This window comes from Orycteropus afer, unplaced genomic scaffold, assembly GCF_000298275.1.
Source record: "Orycteropus afer afer isolate SDZICR_OR568_19922 unplaced genomic scaffold, OryAfe1.0 scaffold00295, whole genome shotgun sequence".
Classification (NCBI taxonomy): Eukaryota; Metazoa; Chordata; class Mammalia; order Tubulidentata; family Orycteropodidae; genus Orycteropus; species Orycteropus afer.
The window spans coordinates 1988561-1994223 of NW_006921882.1; positions in this window are offsets into that span (position 1 = coordinate 1988561).

The following is a 5663-nucleotide window of genomic DNA, read 5'->3' on the forward strand; positions in this document are numbered from 1 at the left end:
GGCAGTTCAAACCCACCAGCCACTCTCGGAAGGAAGGTTGGGCAATCCTACTTCCGTAGTGATACTGCCTCGGAAACCCAAGCAGGGGTCGCTATGAGTCGGGACCAACTTGACGGCACACAACAACAACAACAACAACAATTTGCTAATGAGCTACAAAACCCTAAAGCAAATACCAGACAACTAGGTAATAAATGTTGAAAAAAGGCAAAGGCAAACAGATGAAAAAGAAAACTCTTTGCTCCAAGGCTGTTCAGTAATCCCCATCCTGCATGCTATTCTCCATTCCTCAAAGTTCTTGTTTGCTGAATGCCAGTGTAGTGGAGTGGAGACTCTATTTCATTTGGGGTACCTTGACCTTGAGGCAAAGGGTCACAATATTTTTTTTACTTTTCATTAATTATTTCTCTCTTTCCTCTAGTTCACAAATTCTTTCTTCTAGCAACTTACCAATGATTCTCAAACTTGAACTCGGTCTCTGATGTAGCAAAGCATGTGTGTGAAGGAATGGCAGAATTCAGTGAGGGTCAGGAAGGTTCTAGGCCCATCTGCCTATCATCATGAGAACCATGCTGATGCATTTATGAATTTCAAGGGAAAAGTGCTTGAATACCCTCCTCCATTTCCACCTAAGCCAAAGTCAGACAGATTGCAGGCACTCAGTGCATATTAGCTCTTACTATTGGCACAAAGGGTTTGTGCTTAGCTGCTACCAAAAAGGTTGGCTGTTCAAATCCATCCAGTGGTGCCATGGAAGAAAGTTTTGGCAAACTATGTCAGTAAAATTACAGCCATTGAAAACCCAGTCTAGGCCAGTTCTAGTAGGAAACACGGCCACTCCTTGGAAGGAAGGTTGGACAATCTACTTCCGTAGTGATACTGCCTTGGAAACCCAAGGAGGGGTCGCTATGAGTCGGGTCCACCTCGACGGCATATAACAACAATACTAGGAAACATGTGGGGTCACCATGAAGCAGAACAGACTCTAATGGAAATGGATTTTATTATTATTATTATTGTTATTTTTGTTTGACATGTCTCCAATGGACACAATTACATGTAAATCTTTTTCATAATTATTTGCAATGGACACCCTAAACATTTAAAGTTTGCACTATTTATTTATTTAATCTTAAAATTTAGGATTTCTCATGCTTTTTTCCTTTTAAAAATCAAAACATCCACCATATACAAGAGTAGAGAGAATAGTATAATAAACAAATGTACTCATCATTCAGTTTCAAAATTACCAATTCTCAGTCCATCTTGGAGCTGGCTTGCACTGTCTCTTCCCAACTTCCTATTGGAAGGTTGAAGTCAGCAGTTAGAAATCAGTAGATGCTACAGATCAACCCCTACCCCCATTTCAGAGAGTCTGTTGTTGAACAATCCCCAGACCACCATAGCTCCCTCCATTGACATCCTGGATTACTTGGGAACATCATGTTATTTCATGCACAAATTTTCTGTGGGTACACCTAGGAGATCGCAACTGACAACCTCAATAGGGAAATTCAACAAGCAATACAATATCAAGTGCCTAAGAAATAAGTATAAATTAAACCTACTTGAATACAGGATGTTGAATGATGTCAACGGAGACTCGCCAATAGAAAAGAGGAGGGAGGAGCAAAGTAGGAATAGTTTCAGCATGTTAATGTTTACGTCACCTGTTGTTTGTATGTTAAATGTTGCAACTGCAAATTGTGTAACATAATATTTGTGGATAGCACTAAGAAAATACCTAGAAAAAGTACACAGAAGAAAGAAATAGAAAAGGCTCATCACAAAAAAATCAGCTAAATACGCACAAAAAAGAAAACAAAAAATGAGAATAAAAAGATAAAGAAGACATACCAAAACCAAAACCAAACCCACTGCCATTGAGTCCATTCCAACTCCTAGCAACCCCTATTGGGCTTCCAAGGCTGTAAATCTCTTAAGGAAGTAGATTGCCTCATCTTCTTTCCATGGTAGGTTTAACTGCTGACTTTCTGGTTAGCAGTCAAATGCCCTACCTAGTCTGCTGTGAGAGCACCTTAAGAAGATAGAAGACACTTGGAAAAAAAAAAAAGAAAAAGCAAAATGAATGAAGTAGATACCTAGTTTTCAGTAATAACCTTAAATGTAAATGGTCTAAACTCCCCATGAAAAAGGCAGACAGTGACAGAATGCATTAAAAAAAACCAAACAAACAAAAAAAAAAAAAAAACACCCTTCAGCTGCTTACAAGAAAAACAATCTTAGACATAAGGACACAAACAGACTGCAAATAAAAGAACGGAAAAAAGTATTCCATTTAACTAGTAACAAAAAAAAAAAGAGCAGAAGTGGCCATGCTGATAGCAGATAAAATAAACCTAAAATCTATTATAAGACATAAAGAAGGACATTACACAGTGAAAGAGTCGATCCATCAAGAAGACATAACAATTACAAATATGTAAGCACCAAACATCAGCGCTCCAAAATACATGAAAAAAGGGCTGACATACTGAAAGGAGAAATAGGTAACTTCACAATAATGGTTTGAGACTCAACCCACTACTTTCTATTCTAGACAGATCATCTGAAAAAGTCAGTAAAGACACTGAAGACTTAAATAAAACTGTAAGCTAATTTGACCTATGCATATATATGGAACACCCCACCCATTATCAGAATAATATAAAATTCTCCACACTTTACATAGATCATTTTCCTGAACAGACCATATACTAGGCCACAAAATAAGTCTCAATGAATTTTAAAAAGCCTGAAATCCTACAAAGCATCTTCTCTGATCCTAATAGTATGAAGCTAGAAGTCAACAACAGAAAGAATAAGGAAAAAATGAATTACATTCAAACTAAATAACAGCTATTAAAAATTACTGGGTCAGATGTATAGTGTTGGCAGACAATGTTTCTACAAGTGTACTAGTATGTTCTGTAAGAATTCCCAGGTATATAGTAGAGGTGAAAAAGGACAAGGTTGTAGTCACTTTTTGGCCACAGCCAGCTATCCAGAGGGAGTGAAGAGTTGGACCTGTCAGCTCAGGACTATAGTAGCAGGGGACATCGAGCTCAATTGGCATAACATACTACACAAAGACACTGTTCCACATCCAACTTTGCAATTAGTGATTGGGATCTTAAAAGCTTGCAAGCAGCCATTTACAGGCAATGATGGGTCTCTTCTCATCCAGAGCAAAAGAATGAAGAAAACCAAAGATTCATGGAAATCATTAGTCCTAGCAACCGGTACACCACATGATCCTCAGCCTATATGATTATGACACCAGAAGAACTAGATGGTGCCTGGCTACCACTGTCAACCACTTGGAGGGAGATCTATGTAGGAGATCCTGGATAGAATGGGAGAACAATGTGGAACAAAATTCAAAATCATTAAAAAAAAAAAAAAAGACCAGGTTTGTTGGTCTGATAGAGCCTGATAGCCTGATGGAACCACTGAGACTATGGCCCCTAGCTGCCCTTCAGGTCTGGAACTGAACTCACTCCTGTGGTTTCCAGCCAAACAAAAGACAGGCATATGAGCTGAACATTTACCTAAGGTAGATACACTCCTTGGAGGGAACAATCATGAGAGAATAGAAGGGTTGTGTATGCACAGAGAGACAGCTTTCACCCAAATCACAATAAAAATTTAAAAAAAAAAATTGCTGGGTCAGGGAAGAAATCAAAAGTGAAATTTTAAAAATACTTAAAATCAAATGAAAATGAAAACACAATGTATCAAACCTCTGGGATACAAGAAATGCAGTGCTCAGAGGGAAATGTACAGCAATAAATGCCTACATTAAAAAAAGAAGAAAGACCCAAAGTCAGTAAACTAAACTGACTACTCGAACAAATAGAAAAGGAAGACCAAAACTACGAAGGAAGGAAATAAAAAAGATCATAGCAGAAAAAGAATGAAATAGGAAACAGAGGAACAATAGCAAGAATCAATAAAACCAGAAGTTGGTTCTTGGAAAGGAACAGTAACATAGACAATCCACTAGCTAGACTGACAAAAGGAAAAATGAGAAGAGACAACCAATATAAAAAGTGAAATTGGAGACATTACAACAAGCCAACTGAGATAAAGAGGATCATAACAGAATACTATGAAAAACTGCCGGAAGAAGGAACAAATCTGTCCTGGAGGAAGTGCAGCCAGAATGCTCCTTGGAAGAGAGAAAGGCCAGACTTCGTCTCACTACTTTGACCATGTTATCAGAAGGGACCATTCCCTGGAGAAGGACATCATACTTAGTATAGCGGAGGATCAACAAAAGAGGGGAAAGATGGATTGACACAGTGGCTGCAGTGATGGGCTCAGGTATAGCAAAGATTGTGAGGCTGGTGCTGGACTGGGCATTGTTTCATTCTGTTGTCACTATGAGTCAGAGCTGACTTGATGGCACCTAAAAACTACAACAACATGATGAAAAGCTGTAGTTCAACAAATTTGCAAACCTAGATGAAATGGACAAATTCCTAGAAACATATTATCTACCTAAAATAACACAAATAGAGGTTGAAAATCTAAACAAAAGAGACCCATAACAAAAGAAGAGATTGAAGATGTCATTAAAAAAAAAAAAAAAAAACAGCCAACAAAAAAAAAAGTGCACTCTTGCACTTTTGTGCAGGGGGAAAGCCCAGAAGCCAGTAATGCATAGGAGGAAGGATGCAGGGAAAAAGTAACCACAGGGAGGAAGTGGGAGGAGAGCTGTCACATTACAGGGATTGCAATCAATGTCATGAAACAGAATGTGTATGAACTGTCCAATGGAAAATGAATTTACCTTGTAAACTTTCACCCAAGTCACAATATTTTTTTTTTTTTAAAGGAGGGGAGGGAACACTAAGAAAATTAAAAAAAAAAAAAAAGAAAGAAAGAAAGTGTCCAGGACTAGCTGGTTTCACCAAAATTTTACCAAACATTCAGAGCAAAGTTGATACCAATTCTACTAAAACTCTTTAAAAACAGATGAGGAACAAATACTCCCTAAATCATTCTATGAAGCCATCATCACCTTGATACCAAAACCAGGCAAAGACATCACAAAAGAAGAAAACTACAGACCAATATCCCTCATGAATACAGTTGCAAAAATGTTCAGCAAAATACTAACCAAAAGAATTTGACAACATATCAAAAAAAAAAAAAAAATCATACACCACCATTAAGTGAGATTCATACCAGAAATGCAAGGGTGGTTCAACACTGGGAAATCGATCAATGTAATTCACCACATAACTAAAACTAAGGAAAAGAACTACACGATCATCTTAATTGTTGCAGAAAAGGCTTTAGATAAAATCAAAGACCCTTTCCTGATTAAAAATTCTCAGCAAAATAGAAATAAAGGGGAAATTTCTCAACATAACTAAGTGCATATATGCAAAACCAACAGTCAACATTATTGTCAATGGAGTAAGACAGAGAGCCTTCCCCTGGAGTTGTTGTTATCTTGTTAAGTGCTGTCGAGTTGTTTCCGACTCATAGCGACCCCATGCACAGCAGAACGAAGCACTGCCCGATCCCGCGCCAGCCCCACAATCCCTGCTATGCTTGAGCCCATCATCGCAGCCACCGTGTCAATCCATCTCGTTGAAGGCCTCCCCCTCTTTCGTCGACCCTCCACCCTACCAAGCATGACATTCTTCTCC